The sequence below is a fragment of the Octodon degus genome, unplaced genomic scaffold (genome assembly GCF_000260255.1).
Source record: "Octodon degus isolate 3935 unplaced genomic scaffold, OctDeg1.0 scaffold00099, whole genome shotgun sequence".
Lineage (NCBI taxonomy): Eukaryota > Metazoa > Chordata > Mammalia > Rodentia > Octodontidae > Octodon > Octodon degus.
The window spans coordinates 3,429,085-3,446,328 of NW_004524675.1; the positions used below are offsets into that span (position 1 = coordinate 3,429,085).

General features: G+C 37.3%; 1 protein-coding gene and 1 pseudogene across 1 annotated transcript in view; both read left to right on the plus strand.

Moving 5' to 3' along the window:
• Lingo2 (leucine rich repeat and Ig domain containing 2) overlaps nt 1–17,244 on the plus strand; it is a 602,131-nt gene that overhangs the window by 343,477 nt on the left and 241,410 nt on the right. The window lies entirely within an intron of this gene.
• LOC101567655 lies at nt 6,405–7,358 on the plus strand (annotated as a pseudogene).

A 17,244-nucleotide genomic window follows, 5' to 3' on the forward strand; every position in this document is an offset into this window, starting at 1 on the left:
AGAGAGAGAGAGAGAGAGAGAGAGAGAGAGAGAGAAAGAGAGCCAATATAGATGTGTTGGACATATTTTCAAAGTTCCAACTGCCTGAATAAGAATGTATATACATGTATTTTCTTTTATTGTTGAACTGTATTTTTCTCAGTCTAAACTTGTTTCATTTCTGCACATTTGACCAAATATATCTGTCAACAAAAAAAAATGTCCTACTAAGCCCTATTATGCAAAATGCTTGCCATCCTGGCTGTAAAATGACTCTCCTAACCTGTATCTACCATAATATGGCACTGATTGGACTTACCAATCAAGTGATTTCTGGTATAACTTTTTGTGTCTGTACACAAATAAGAAAAACATGCTCTATGGCCTATTTCTCCACTTAGATTATAAATTTTGGGGTAGGAATAATGTTCTATTTTTAGAGAGATCTTTAACAGATAAAATTATTATTGGTGGTCATAAGGTAGGCAGTTCATAAAACCTCTAATTTAAGTTAGGAAAAAAGTAAAATTTAGCAAGTCTGACACTGCCTGCCAACCTATCCCTCTCTATGTGAAAGCTTATATGACCATCCATTCTCAAACTAGGAGAGTTGAACATGAGGTTTACCAGTAGCTAACCTTTTTGAATCCAAAAGTAATGCAGCCATAGCAGAACAAATACAGCTGAATCAGAACATAAGCAGCAAGTTTCAAAAACCTGATGAGGAGTCTTAGGATCTATTTTAGAGGGCCTAGAGTTCAAACCAAGAGTTAAAATAGAGGTACAACTGTAAATCTAGAAAAGTCCTCTACTGCATTTAGGAATCAATGTCAGAATTGACAAAATCCCCAAGAGTTTACCTAAAGATCAATAAGTATATTCATGAGGCCCCAAAACATCTCAAGTAGTCTAAGAGGTCACTCTGTGGTTCCTTGCCTTTCACAGGGAAAAATTGTCAACTAAAATAGACGTGCACTGGAACACAAGTTGTTATACAACAAAAATTTCTATGTTCTTGGTCAAATCACAAATATATTTATAATTTTTTTCATTCTGTAAAAGAGTACCATATTTTTCTTTCGTATACTTTTTATTTTTCAAATACTCTATTTTGAATATGTTCAGCTTTATAAACTTAAAGGATCATGGCTACCTAGATTTTTTAATCAGCTATCGTACCTAGATGCCCTTTATCTTTACATTTCATCATTGAAAACTTTCAAATTTATAATTGGAACAATAATTTTAAATATATATATATATATATATATATAATTATACATACATATGTGTATGTATTTGGTACGGGTCTACAGGGTCTTACTACATAGATTGGACGCAGGGTGATCCTCTTGTTTTCAACCTCCCAAGTGCCGGGATTACAGGCACACTCCACCCTAGTCTCTGCACTCTGCCTAAGCAGGTGCTTCAGTCCACTGAGCTATCTGGCCAGCCCTTAATGATGTATTTTACAAGCTTTTCTTTCTTTTTTTTTTTTTTTTTTTTTTTGCACTGGACCGGGGATTGAACTCAGGCCCTTGCACTTGCCAGGCAAGCATTTATTCTACTGCACCCTCTCCCCGGCCCCACTTTTCTTTCTTCTATTGTTTTAGTTCAGGCAAAAAACAAGACACAGCTACTTAATTCCTACTTTCACAGGAAGTAAGATCCAGCAAGTCTGGAAAAAGTCAGGGAAGTAATCCTAGAAGGATGTACCTAGGTGGGATCTGGCCTGTAATAAGGACTGATTGGAAAATATGACTAGAGAGGCTCTTCCTGTGATGGGATGTCCAGTCAAGCCTCAAGCCTATGCTTCGGAATCTTTTCTAGTGATGAGTACCCAGATGTAATCCTAGTGGAACAAGGCTGGGTCTTGCTCTGGGGAACTAGGAGAGTATTCAGTTCCATAGTGGAAAAAGAAACAATTAATGGAACAAAATGAGCTCTGTGATGTGGATTATCTCATAGACCAGAGTTTGCAGCTTGTTAGAGTTTGTTGTTAGCACCAATCCAGTCCTGAGGCAGAATGGTAGATATGGTTAATCCAAAAGACCAGTAGTCAGCTTTGGATCACCACATGAATATGAACTCTTGCTACAAAGCCCTCATCCAACTTCAGCTGAGACTCTACAGATGTTTCCTCCTTAGGTCATGTTTGGTCTTTTTTTTTTTTTTTTTTTTTTTTTTTTTTGAGGAACTGGGGATTGAACTCAGGCCCTTGTAACGCCAAGCAAGCGCTTATTCTACTGAGCTATCTCCCCGGCCCCCGGTCATGTTTGGTCTTAATGTACCAAAGGAGTGGGAAACAAAGAAACAAAGAGGAGACGATGAGCTCCTACTTATCTCCTCAACACAGAAATGCCAAAGAGTTGGGTTGAATTCTGCCTGTTTGGCAATTTTATGATAATTTAAAATCTGGACTTCATAATTATCATCAGTGCCAACTAGAGTTATTTCTAGTTATGTTCTCCTCACCTAGAAGAAGTAGTTTTTGATGGAAAGAGCCCTGATTGAGGAGCCCTGATTGAGGAATCAGTTAACGATAGATCTGGCCTTAATTTGTTACTTACAAGTTGACTTCTTTGGCTAAGTCATTTCCTCTCTGAAACTTTTATGTTCTGTGAAATAAAAGCATTGAACTGTATGATACCTGTGTAGACAGACAGACAGACAGACAGACAGACAGACAGAGAGAGAGAGAGAGAGAGAGAGAGAGAGAGAGAGAGAGATTATACCACTCTGTGACTCTTTTAGTAACTCCACCACCTAGAGATTTCCAGAACATTTCTTAGATCCTACATGTAGAGGTTTTGACATAAAAAAACCTGATTTGATATGTAGAGACCCTTAATGAAAAGACTAAAGAGCTGAATCTCCTGTCTTTGATTTTGAAGACTAATACTTTCCTCATTTCTTCACTGCTTATTGTCTATTCCAGGTTCATTACCTTCTCCCTGTTAGGATTTTTTGTTTTAATTTTATCTTCCTTTTAACTACCACTTCTAACTTTGGCTCACAGGAACAAGACTATGACTAATATATAGTAAAAATGACAACTATGTTTATCAGATGTAAATTTTACTTCAGGTTTAGTGAAATGCACAAACACACACACACACACACACACACACACATACACATTCCCATGCTTCCACACATATATATGATTTAATCTTTGTAAGAACTTTATGAGTTAGACATTATTATTCTTATTTTCTTAATATCAGAGAGGAAAAGGAACTTTCTAAGATCATAGAGTTTGGAAATGGCAGTAGCTACTCAAACACAGAATCTTTGACATCAGAGTCTGCACTGATTCTGAAAAATCATTGCAAAAGTATATCAGGTGTGAAATGCCAGTTTTGGCTCTATGCCTGGGAACTTCCCTTGATACAATAATGAATGTGGGGAGAGCTCAGAATAGAAAGAAGATATTTTACCACGAGTCATAATTTTCATTCAGTATTCATAGGTGTTTGTCTGGTCCCACATGAAACAACTATTCCCTGAGTTCATATTTGCTGCATTCTGAGAAGGAAGTATTCTTGTGCACACCATCTATAACTATTCTCCGAGGAAAATTCTTTAGTATAATGTCCAGTTTTGCAGATCAACCATTACAGTTCTCAGTTGTAGAAGTGAAATACTTGTCTTAGTTGTATCAGATGACCAAATTTAAATATGAGTAACAATAACCAAGTAAAAATGCAGTCAATATGCCTCAGGAACCTGACTACAGGTCAACATAGCTCTGGAAGCCAAGTACATGTTTCTGATCATAGATTTACAGCTTTCTAGTTTCCAAATATTCACATCACTTGGTCTCACTTTCTTTACTTGCAAAACAGAAGTTTAGAATCATACATATCTCATCACAGGTTTGAAGGACTCAATGAACTTTTGATTAAAATAACAAGAGCCTCGAGAATTACTCCTTTTCCTGACAAATTTATACTAAATTAAAATTTGAGGGATATGGGTATCCGGGGAAGCCAACACCATATAACAGAAATCACCTTAGTTTATGAATACTTTTCATTATCTGTGGTAGACTACAAAACTTCCACAAAAACTATTAGCTTAGCATAACAATGACCATCGTTTTTCCCATAATTCACGCCAATTCTACTAGGTAGTAGGAATAGCTCCTATAAGCTTCATGTAATGTTGGTGAGGACATCCTTCCTGGTCTTGTATATCCTGTTCTCCTGCAGGGCCCTCCCTATCTGTTGCACTTTACGGCTTTCTTTCCAGGGCATGCAAACGGCATAAGGCCTCAAATGTGTGGATTCCAATACAGTATATTTTATTTACCAAATCACTTATAAGGCTCCTAGACTCAAGGAATGGACATTAATCTCCATCTCTAAATAGGAGTAAAAAAGAAGCTATCCCAACAAGATAGCTTAAGGGCTGGTGAGATACCTCAGTGGACTAAGTGCTTGCTTAGGTAAGCACAGGGGCCAGGGTTCGATCCCTGGCACCACATGCTATGCTGGCCCTGTCCCCAGGGGCACTGAACCAGCAATGGAGTCCTGACATGGTGGCGCACACCTATAGTCCCAGCACTAGGGAAGTTGAAAACAAGAAGACTATGCGTCTGAGGTACATATGAACCCTGCATACAAGGAAGGAAGGAAGGAAGGAAGGAAGGAAGGAAGGAAGGAAGGAAGGAAGGAAGGAAGGAAACAAAGAAAGAAACAAAGAAAGAAATGCATGCTATGCCAGTGGCCATCCTTGTTGATACAATCAGGCAGATCTGAATTTCAATTTCATTTCTTACCCTTAGTACTTACAGAACTTTTGTGAACTTCAAGTTCTTCATCTTTAAAATAGCTCATAGTAAGACTGTGAATACTAGCATAAATGATACTGATAAAGTGTCTAGCGAAACGCATCATTCCTAGAAAAGGCTAAGTACATATTTATTTCCTTTTCTTTTCACTTAATGCCCTCAGGAGAAATAAATCAAAGTCAAGGTAGAGAGTATCCATTCTACAAAGGAAAATAACATCTTATTACCCACAACTGAGCTTCTCCAGTGAAAAGCTATTAACCATACAAACAAATTTATCTGAAAAAAGGAGTGACATGGCTGTTACTTTTGATTTGTCACATGTTTAAAGTTGATGTTTATTTGCTCTGTCTATGGCTTGTTAATGCATATGGTAAGTCTTCTACCCACTGAGAGTCATAAGTCTCTAATTGTATGATTGCCTGTTTCTCTGAGGTATCCCCAGGGCTCCCTGAAGTGAATTTCAGCTTTGCCTAATAGCCTGTAGTTTTAGTGAAACCATCTCAAACATAACATTCACATTTGGGAATGTTGTACAAGAGCTTTCGCTCAGGTGTGGCAATAAAGGGCCACAGACACCATTTCATTTACAGTAATTCATTCTAAGGTGGCAGAGGCTCATGAGCAACTCACATTTGGAACACTGCATCCGTCTCCGTGGTTATCGGGTATTGTTTTCCCTTCCCCTTATAGACATCACTGTACGCTATTCTTCTGAATGAATTCTTCCCAATACCTTGACAGATGGGATGTATTTAAACCTGCAGTTTTTCTAAGATTTCATATTTTTATAATGGCCAAATCCCATAAAAATTTAATAGCTCTGGTTTTAACCTGTAGAAATGAACTTTTGTTCATTTGCATCATCAAAATAGAGCACGAAATATGGAATGGCATATTTTGCCTGCAAAACAACATCAAGAAAATACTACCACAGAACTGTTGGTGAGGAGGGAAATCCTCTGGTGGACCTTGTTTTTCTTTTTCTTTTTCACATGACATGACAGAGCTGCTTAATGGTTACAGATCTTCATCTAAGTCATCTATGTTGAGATTAAGCAGAATGATTTGAGTTTGAAACTATTGGTACAGGTGCAGTTCAGTTTCTGTTCAGTTTCCACTAGAGAGTATTTATCACAAACTACGTATGATATAATGGCCGGCGAGATAGCTCAGCAGACTAAATGCCAGCTACAAAAAGGGAGCCTGTATCGAATACAAAAACAAAACAAAACAAACAAAAAATGATATAAATATGCTAGCAATTATGCTGGAGTCCGATTTGAAAGTAACTTCTTTGCCCTGTGATTCATTAGTCTTAGGTAGAATTATTTCATTAATGTCATCACTTAGTTTCAGGGATTTGATTCTATTTTTTGTTTGTTTTTTTCCATCAAAATAGCCAGTTTGTTCCTCTCTGTATTTTTACATTTCTCCTCAATTCTGGTCTTGGAAATATGAGTCTACCTTAAAGATCTAAAACTGAACCTTGCTATCTCAGGGATAAAACCTGCTGTAGTCAACAACATGTTCATAGGTTGAGTTTAATTTGATTACAAAAACAATCGTTAGCTTTCTGCTGGTGGACACCGTGGAGAAAGCATCGTCAATCTCTCTTCCGACTGCCATCATGTCTAAGTCAGAGTCTCCCAAGGAGCCCAAACAGCTATGGAAGCTCTTCATTGGAGGTCTGAGCTTTGAAACAACTGATGAGAGTCTGAGGAGCCACTTTGAGCAATGGGCAACACTCACAGACTGCGTGGTAGTGAGAGACCCGAACATCAAGCGTTCCAGGGGCTTTGGGTTTGTCACTTATGCCACTGTGGAGGAGGTGGATGCAGCCATGAACGCAAGGCCACACAAAGTGGACGGAAGAGTTGTGGAACCAAAGAGACCTGTCTCAAAGGAAGATTCTCAAAGACAAGGTGCCCACTTAATGGTGAAGGAGATCTTTGTTGGTGGCATTAAAGAGGACACTGAAGAACATCATCTATGAGATTATTTTGAACAATATGGAAAAATAGAAGTGATTGAAATTATGACTGACCAAGGCAGTGTAAAGAACAGGGGCTTTGCCTTTGTAACTTTTGATGACCATAATTCTGTGGATAAGATTGTCATTCAAAAATACCACACTGTCAATGGCCACAATTGTGAAGTGAGGAAAGACCTGTCGAAGCAGGAGATGGCTAGTGCTTCATTTAGCCAAAGAGGTTGAAGTGGTTATGGAAATTTTGGTGGTAGTAGTTTTGGTGGTAATGACAGTTTTGGTCACAGAGGAAACTTCAGTGGTCGACATGGCTTTGGTGACAGCCATGGTGGGAGTGGATATGGTAGCAGTGGAGATAGCTACAATGAATTTGGTAATGATGGAAGCAATTATGGAGGTGGTGGAAGGTATAATGAATTTGGCAATTACAACAGTCAGTCTTCAAATTTTGGACCCATGAAGGGAGGAAACTTTGGAGGCAGAAGCTCTGGGCCCTATGGTGGTGGAGACTAATATTTTACCAAACTATAAAATCAGTATGGTTATGGTGGCTCCAGGAACAGCAGTAGCTGTGGCCATGGCAGAAGGTTTTAAACACTTCCAGGAAACAAAGCTTAGCAGGACAGGAGAGCTACAGAAATGACAGGGAGGATACAGATTTCAACAGATTGGTGAACTCAGCCAAGCACAGTGGTGGCAGGGCCCAGCTGCTACAAAGAAGACATGTTTTAGACAATACTCATGCTTATGGGCAAAAAACTTGAGGACCATATTTGTGACTAATTGTATAACAGGTTATTTTATGTTGTGTTCTGTGGAAAGTGTAAAGCATTCCAACAAAGGGTTTTATTGTAGACCTTTGTTTGCACCCCTGACATTGATTGCTCAATGTAATAGTCTAAGCATGATGCTGAATAAATATGTCTTTAAAAAAATAACAATTGTTAGAGGAACCATAACAATCCAGCTATAGGGTGTGGGCAGGCATTCTTACCATCTCGTATTTCTACAGTGTCACTAAAATTATTTCACAAATTAATGTACCAAAGATTTTTATATATGTTATCGGTGAGGAATTCTGTTCATAGCACCCTATAAAAGAAATACATTTATAAGTGTAGAATTCTAACATAAATAAATAACTTAAATCCAGAGTGATTTCTTAATTATAGAAAAAATAATATATCCTTTTTTCTTTAAGCCTCTGAATTATGCTTTTACACTTGTGAATGGTCTTAATTTTTTTTTGTATTTATGACAGGGTGTACACAGGGCCTCACTGCTTCACTGCATAAATCAGACTCCTAGTGATCCTCCTGTTTGCAGCCTCCCAAATGCTGGGATTACAGGTGTGTGCCACCACACCCAGTCTCAATTGCTGTCTCAGCACGCCCCAGGGGTGGGGCTGGCACGGCAGGCCTGGGGTTCAAACTCCTGGCCCCTTCCTCTACCTAAGCAGGTGCCTTAATCTGTTGAGCTATTTGGCTGGCCCTAGTCTTAAAAACTTATTGATACAGTTTTGCTTAATAGTGACACTTAAATAGCCAAACTCCACGCATACACACGTATTTTTCTTTTCCCTATTCAAAGCAGTGTTGTTGTAGGAAATTATATATATATATATATATATATATATATATATTCCACTGGCTGTCAGCTATCTTTTCACATGGGTGGCTATTTCATGCTATATGTTTAATTTAATATTTAACAAATATTAGTGGCAATATTTGTATTTATTCACTATAAATTAGTTGAACTGATTAAAAACTAACTACCATATGGACTGCGTAGTAAATAAGCCTTAGCTTTCATTCTGTTTCTGTTTTCCTTTCTCCGTGATTTCTCCAACGCCATCCAATACATACCCTTGAACATGGCCCGGAAATGATAGTTGGTGCCCTGGCAGTGATTCCATATCTCAGGGACACTGTGGAATGTTGCCATTGAGGCCAATGTTTGACTCACTGGGGGAAATAAATTACCTATTTAGGAGCCCAGGGAGATGGTTCAGTGGAATAAGCGCTTCTCTGGCAAGCACAAGGGCCTGAGTTCAATCCCCAGTTCCACAAAAAAAAAAAATTACTTAGGATTTTTGTTTATATATTTTTTATGACAGGGTCTCACTATGCCGTTCAGGCTGGATTTGAGCTCACTTGGTAGCCCAGGCTGGTCTCAAACTCAGTCTTCCAAGAATAAATTTGATCTGTATACACTCAAAGTTATGTTGCAGCATCATATTTGAACCATGTATGTGAAACCATTTTAAAAAGAAAAAGTGGACAAGATGAATAGAGTTTGTCTCTAAGGTCCTTGCTGGTTGTCTTTTAGCAGGAGTGTGCATAGTGTGACATATTCCATTATCAATAATATATGTCTGTTGTCAAAACCTTCCTTTCATTACACCTGTTTGAAGTCAACTGTGATAGCAGACAGTTGAATACAATGATTTGCATAGAGAGAGAAGTAGATTAGTTCTCTCAAAGTCTTAGTCCTTGATGCTAAACTAAATGGCTTATTTTAACAGGTTAACATTAAACATTGTTTTTTAAGTAATAGGTTATAATTGAATTTCCAGAGTCCAAATGGCCTCAGAACTATCTACTCTTTGGGGTTAAAGTCTGTTAAACCATATGGCATCCTTCAGGTTATTCCATGCTAATGTGTAAAAAAATAGACTGTTGTCTTCAAACTATGCCTTGAGAAGGTCAAAGTAATACCCCCAGTATAAATGACATCCTTATTACATTAAGGGTGTGTTTTTATGCAGAAAAACAAGCCAAAATGCTAAATGTGATGGCACAATCCTCTAACCCCACTTAGAAGGCTGAGTCAGGAGCATCTCAAGTTCAAATCTAAACTAGGCATCGTAGCAAGACCCTAGCTCAAAAATAAAACAAACAAAAAATAATAATGATTAAGAAGCATCTCTAAGGCAGAGTGCTTGCCCAGCATGCCCACAGCCATGGTTTCAATCTCTAGTAGAAAGAATAAGAGAAATACTGGGGAAGGCGGACAGACAAAACCTGTAAAATACTGGGATAGCTCATAAATTCATCATGCTTTTCTGTAAAAGCAAATGAAATATTTTTAACATCAATTTTGGTCATCAAAGGTTACTGTCTCTTATGGAATGATTGGCATTTTGTTTGATTTTAGCCAGGTCAATTAAGAAAGCCTTCTTTTAATATTGAAACTCTATTTTCTGCCAGAAGAATATGAATGTGATGGATAATGCATAACGCACCTAAGGAGAGTCACATGGAGAGGAAACATTCCCTCAGACTTTCACAGAGAGCACATTGGTCAAGCAATGGCTATGACTCCTCCTATTGGCTGACACTGACAAAGGATCTACAAACTGCTGTACAGGGTTTCAGGATAAATCCTGAGGGGATTTCAGGATAAATCCTGAGGGGATTTCAGGACCTTGTCAGATGCAGAAGTTACATTTCTTGTTATATAGGTCTTGCTCTATCTTGGTCTTAACCATCAAGCAGAAATGTACAAACACAAGGTATAAAAAGTAAAGCCATATTAATATGCTGAGCTGTAAAAGGCTCAAGTCAACAACTTCTGACACTGCCAGTCTTGCATATAACCCACTACTATTATGGACTACTGGACTGTATCGGATTACTTTGCTGAATTCATGAGCCTACAATATGTGAATGGCAATGGAACACCTGTCTCTGACAAAACTAAACAAAAAAGGGGATATAAATGAAGGTCCACTTCATAGTGAAAAAATTATATATATATATATATGTATATATACATAAAATAGGATAGATATACAGCTACTTTCTCTTAGTTCAATGAGAAAGATTTATACTAATATTGTTTAGACAGGATATCATGTCTGCATCTTGTACACTGAATAACTACTACAAAGACAATAATATGCATATATTAATTATTATCACTGTCCTACTAACCTGCTTTGAAGCTGTCTCATTGGTATTTCTTTCTCAATAAAATTAATTTTAAAAAAACAGGCCCCTGTACTTTCACCACTCTGGCTGAGAGCAGATCTCTTCTCTCCTGGAGAGCCACCATTAGTCAGTGTCCCTCTTCAGGACAGTGCACCAGAGGGAGGGAGAGCTGAAAGGAGGTGTCTCTAACAGGAAGATTAATGGAAAGATGTTGCCGTCATTGCATATTGCCCTCTTCATTCACACAGTCAACTAAATGTAACTATGTACTCTATTTTGTAGATCTCCTGCTGCAAATTTTGTTAAGTAAAATGTTCTCCTTTTTTTGAAATGTGCATATAACTTAAGTGATCACTTCTTTAAAATGAGGAGAAATATTACTATTCGTAGTTTTATTTAAGGGACATACATCCCTTATCTCTATTCAACATTATTCAAGGCTCTCAAATATTCCATTCAACATGGATGGCAATATGAACGGTGATCACAGGAATGACAAGATGCTGATGTGTAACTCCGTGTTTTATGAATGTCAAGCCAAAGAGAAGATAAACAGAACAGCTAACCGAAAAGATCTGTACGTGCCACACCTTCTGACAGATGGGTCTTTTTGTTAGACGGGCAACAAGTAGGCTTCCTGTGTAAGCTAGATATCACCATCTCTCTGGCAATTTTCACAGGAGTAAAGAAATGAAGTTGTTATAAATTAATAGAAGTCTAAAACTTATATGATTACTTGTAAAAAACATAACTTCTATTTCTGTTGATGCTATAGGGATGGCTTGGAAGTTAGAAAGCCAGTAAAAAATACTGGTTTGCATCATTTTAGAATAACTTGCTTTTTAGGTCCAGTAGGGAAAAATGGAGCAGTGCATATTGAAGTTTAAAAAGCTATTATGTAGCATAGTGAAAAATAAAGATTTAGGCCAAAATATCTCTGGTTTCAATTCTAAAGTCTGGGTCTGTGGGATTCCTGTCTAGCCAAACTTTCTGGTTCTCTATTTTCTTCTATACAAAATAATAATGTTAATATTGTGGGGCTGTCCTGCTTCAAGGTTGTATATGGTAAGATTTTTGGACTTATGTGCAAACATGAGAAGTATAGAATTCTTTATCCTATTTTTAAAATATAATCTAATTTTTAAATGTTTTTTATCATATTATGTAGGTACTTAAAGTTCAACATATCAATACTTGATGAAAAATACCTGTTCCTTATTATGCCTAAGATGTTTGAAATGCAGTGAGATAGCAAGGTTAAGCTTGATAGCCTAAATCGTTTGATAATAACAATAAGCTTGTCTTCTGGATGGTTAGCAACCTAAGTTTGCAGACCAAAATTAGAGAAAAAGGAGGGCTACAAGGAAAGCCAATATTTTGGCCCTAGTCTTCTAAGGTCAATTAAGACTCAGGACATATGAGAACTTGTACTGTAACGTCATGTACCTTGGTAGTGTCCCAAATTCTCTGATCAAGAAGATTATGGGGCCAAAGAGGAAAGAGATCGATGACGTAGAGTGTGCCTAAGGAGAGTCACATGGGGAGAAGACACTCTCTCAAGCTTTCACAGAGAGCACATTGGCCAAGCAATGGCCATGACTCATCCACATGGCTGCACTGACAAAGGTTCTACAATCTGGGGTACAGGATCTCAGGATAAATGCTGAGGGGATTTCACTGACCTTCTCAGACCAAAAAGCTACAACTCTTGTTGCATAAGTCCTGCTTTACCTTGGTCTTAACCATCCAGTAGAAAAGTATGAAGACGAAATATAGGAAGTAAAGCCATGCTGTTAAGTTGAGCTGTGGGGGACTCAGGTCAATAATTTCTGACATTGCCAGTTAAACAGAAGACCCAATGCTGTTATGGGCTACTGGACTCTTTTAGAATATTTTGCTGAGTTTACACACCTATAATATTCAATAACGGAACTTAGAAAAAATGGGGTATGCCTATGAATGTCCATTTTGTATCTGTGTATTCAAAGTGGTTGGGATAGACAGGATATCATGTCTGCATCTTGTACAGCAATTAACCACTAAGAAGAATATATGAGTGTATTATTTTATGAAAAAAAATAATAATGTTAATAGCTACTTCACAAAATGAGCATTTTTTAAAAATTATTGAGCACCTAGGGAGGCACTCAGCAATTCTTATTTTCTTTCTTCTAATCCATGTGTTTGTGAATGTAGCCCTATTTCACTAGAAATTCTTAATATATTTTACTCTTCAAAAAAGTATGCTCTGAATAATATCATACTTGTTGCATCTATCTACAAAATTATTTTAGTGGCTTTTCAAATGAATTATCTACCCACAAAGTGGACCCTGTGAAAGCACATACTGTCAAGTGTTTTGAATACCCTCTTATACTGTCTCCAGATGGTGGAAGATGTTGAAGTTAGGGTGCTAAATTAGGAGGGGTACTGTTTGCTGATGTTGTAAAGGTCAGGGATCAAATCCTCTCTTCATTCTGATGTTTGCAGATAAGTCAATGTATCTTTTATCTAAACCTCTTCAACAGAATAAAGGTGGTAGTATTTTTAACAATGCTGTTAAAATTTTCCATTCCTATGAATTTAAAAGAGCATTGAATTTTACATTTTTTCAAGATATTTATTTTTCATAGCACAAGCATTGAACATATAATTCAGCAGTTCTGAAGTTCTCATGTCTATTTTTACTGATTTATATTCTAGTGGAGTAATGAAGAGAAATTGGATTTTTAAGTGTCCAATTTCCCTTTCTTCACTGATCTTTACAGTAGACTTTTTTTCCTTAAACAGAACAATCTCTAAAAGGTGTATTTCATATATCTTTGAGTATTTCTCAGAGGAACATTCTTGGAAGGGACGCAGTATAGACGCTATTGTGTCATTGTCTTTCGTAGCCCTCTGCCAGCAGCCCTGGCTGATCTCATTTAGATTGCCTATCTGCTGGTTGCAGTTCCTCCAAGCACAAAAGGCCTGGGTCCCTTTGTTTTCCTGAAGGTTCCATGGGAGTGTCACCAAGTCTAACAGAAAAACAGCATACAGAAACTCAGGGTAACCAAAGATAATGAATTCAAGTGTGAAGGAGGCTAAATTCCTTTGTATAAGCAGAGAAAGAACAAAAGCCCTGAAAAAAAAATCTTCCATCATATGAGTGAAGAAAAACTAAAGGCATTTACTAATATTTAAATGTTACCTTTAGTTTAGTCACAGATAAGTGAATCTCTCAAGGACTTGACATACTGCTAGGAAAATGCCTCTTTCAAAATAGGTATTGTGCATATTCTGAATATTTTTCTGTTTTCTTTTTTTATTCCTGTTTACCTTTAGCTTGTTTTATAGCATTTTTCCCCCATACATTTACAGCTTAAAGTTTATTTTGATCTGGAGGCCAAAAGAATCTTTTATAAATGTTTCTAAAACATAACATATAGGGAAAATATAACTGAAGAAATTCTCAAATTGTAGACAGATTCTAAATCGTTGTAGATTTTTTCTAAGCATGATGATGTGAGGAGTTTCCTTTTTTCTTTTTAAATCCAGACAGCTGTGTCTCTTCTTTTCTTCTGTATCTCAGGATCACTGTTCTGTGAGCCACAGTAATACTGCACAGTGCACAGAGCACTCACTGGTCTGGGCAAGAACCCTGTGAATTGAAACAGTAGGCTTTTCCCTATATGCTGGCTTAAGCTGTCAGGAGGGTGATTATGTGTTGTTTCCACTGGAATTGAACAAGTACTTCATTCTTGATGAGTATTTTTCAATTTTGAATCTAAAAATTCTTTGAATGATAATCACCATATGGACTCATCAATTAAAGATCAAAGTGCCATTGGCAGTACACTTAAACCCACAGGTAAAGAGAGAAGTGTTTTTTACAGTCCTGCTTTAAAATGTGAGCTTGCAAAAGAGACCTTCTAACACCAAATATTTCCAACAAATTCAACATTACCAAGTTTTTTCCCTCCTGTCTTCAGTCTGTTTTCTTTGGCATTCAACCACTAGAAATTAAGACCCGGTTTCCCTGGTAACAATAACAGTGCACCAGCCTTCGCAAGAGCTCCCCCATTCAGGTTGTTAGCTATACAAATAAAGTTCCACAAAGAGATTGCCTTGGAATAAAAGCAAGACCATTCCCATCTATTGTGACAGGCTGCAAGGTATTATTCACAGTACCTCCAATTGGACAATGTGTTTTTGTGATGAACTGAATTACCTTAGATTGGTTTTCTGTGTCTTTTTGTGCTGGGGATGGCAGTCTCAGCTTTTAAAGCCTACTTACTCTCCTCTTTAGGTCCATTAGCATCAATCCTATTCCTTTCCAGTTTGTTTTAGGAGAAATTTGCTTGTTAAATTGCCATATTACCTCTTAAAGAGCCATGCCCAACTGAAATTTCAGTATAGCTCAAAGCTTTCAAAATTAAGCTGTTCATATTTTGTTTCACCTTCCCTGTGTTTTCCCCGCAATATGTATATAAGAAAAAAGGGATTATACTATTTTGAACTGGCCTGTGACATGAATTAGCTGAAGCTGGATTGTTTCCAATTCAACTAGGAATCTTGAGTGACATCTGTACGCTTATGTGTCTGTCTCCCCAGTGCATTTACCCATATTCCTAAATTGACAGTAGTAGTGATTGGTGCTTCCATTGTACCATGGAGAGATTGGTAAACATGTATTAGATGTTTTAATTAACAAAATTCATTGTACTTTATGTCTAAAGAAGGTCAGACTTCATATCAGCTACAATAACTTCACACTTTTTGGATTCCAGTTTTCTAATCTAGAAACTTACGTTTTCGGATCCCTTCATCTCCCCGAAAGATTCTGATTTTAGCTTTTTAAAATTCAGTTTTCTAGATTGGGGCTTGCCACAGTGAGGCAGCTCAGTGGCTGCCATCCCCAACACAGAGAGCCTTTCTCCTACTTATGATTCCCTTTCAAGACAGATTCTACCAGAATTTATTTACTCTGTATTCTTCCATTATTACAGTCTTAGAGAAGTGAGCCTCTTCTTGAACATGTGTCATTTTCAGCCTGATGTTACAGTGCATGCCTATAAGCCCAGCACTCTGGCTGGCTGCGGCAAGAGCACTGTAAATTCATGCCCAGCCTGGACAATTTAGCAACTCTGAGGGGATGAGGGCGTACCTCAGTGCAAAATTGGGAAAGATTTTTTAGCAAAGATTTTCTTTCAGGCTGCTGATTCATGAACCAAGGGCAAATTACACAATTAATTTCAAAGCCCTTATCATAAATGTATAATATCGGTCTCTATACAAAATACCATGTACCTTTCACAGTTTTCTGCCTAGGCTTCTCAATAGAAGAGAAAACTTCTTCCACTGTCATTGTCACTTCTTTGCCATATAATTCATGGCAAAGCTTGTTTTCTATCTTGCAATGTGATTATTATATATTTGCTTTTTGACTGCTGCTAAAAGTACATCACATACATTAATAAGAATTCCATATAATAGATTTTAGTGAACCTCCATAACTTAGCACAATAATGCTAATTAACCCTAGAGTTAACTTTAGACTAATAATGGATTTATATCTGTGAGTATACTTTAATTAGAACTCACCTTTACTTGTAGTCTCTGCAAAGATCAAGCATCAATAATTAAAGTTTACAACAATCACACTAAACCATCTTCTCAGAATGTCACCTCAATCTTTCTCAGTTCTTATGGTCACCTTTCTTGTATATATCTTCCCCAAATTGGATTGCTTACTAAATGTGTTATTTCACTGTGAGAAACAGCCTGTTCTATAAATCAATCATAAGTTAGTAAATTAATTGTGATGAAAACACATCATCAAAGTGTTTGGAGAGCTAGAGAGGATTTTATATTCTGTCCTACATGCACTACATGGTGTCCAAGTATATGTGAATCAATGGGAAATCTGCTATTAATTTAGAAAAGATCGCACTGGCTTTCTGTGCATTCGCACTCATTTCGCACTCCTGCCCCCTGCGGCTTTGTATCTTTAGTCTTCTTGTTCTAGTTTTCTATTATACTCTTCAGTTTGAACTTATTACTACATACTTATTTCATCCTTTAGGATATTTTTTAAATATTATATGATCTCCAGAAATAATGAGTCCCCCTCTCCAGAGTGACCCAAATAGCCCTTATAGGTTTCCATTGCATGTTTTGTTTGTTTGTTTGTTTGTTTTTGTTGTTGCAGTACCAGGGATAGAATTCAGGACTTTGCGCTTGCCAGGCAAGCACTTATTCCACTGAGCTATCTCCCTGGCTTTTTTTTTTTTTTAAATAAGGGAAGAAATCTCTGCTTCTGTGAACAATTAAGTGGGTAAATCCACTATGTTTTTCGCACTGTAAATGCATTTCCCTAGCCTCAGCTTTCCCACTAGACTTTAAACTCCAGCAGAAAAATGGGTAACAAATAGTTATTGAATTAATGAATAATTAGAAGAACAAGTATTCTGATTTGCCCACATTAGCTCTGATCATTCATATTCTCTCTCTCTCTCTCTCTCTCTCTCTCTCTCTCTCTCTCTCTCTCTCTCCCTCTCCCTCTC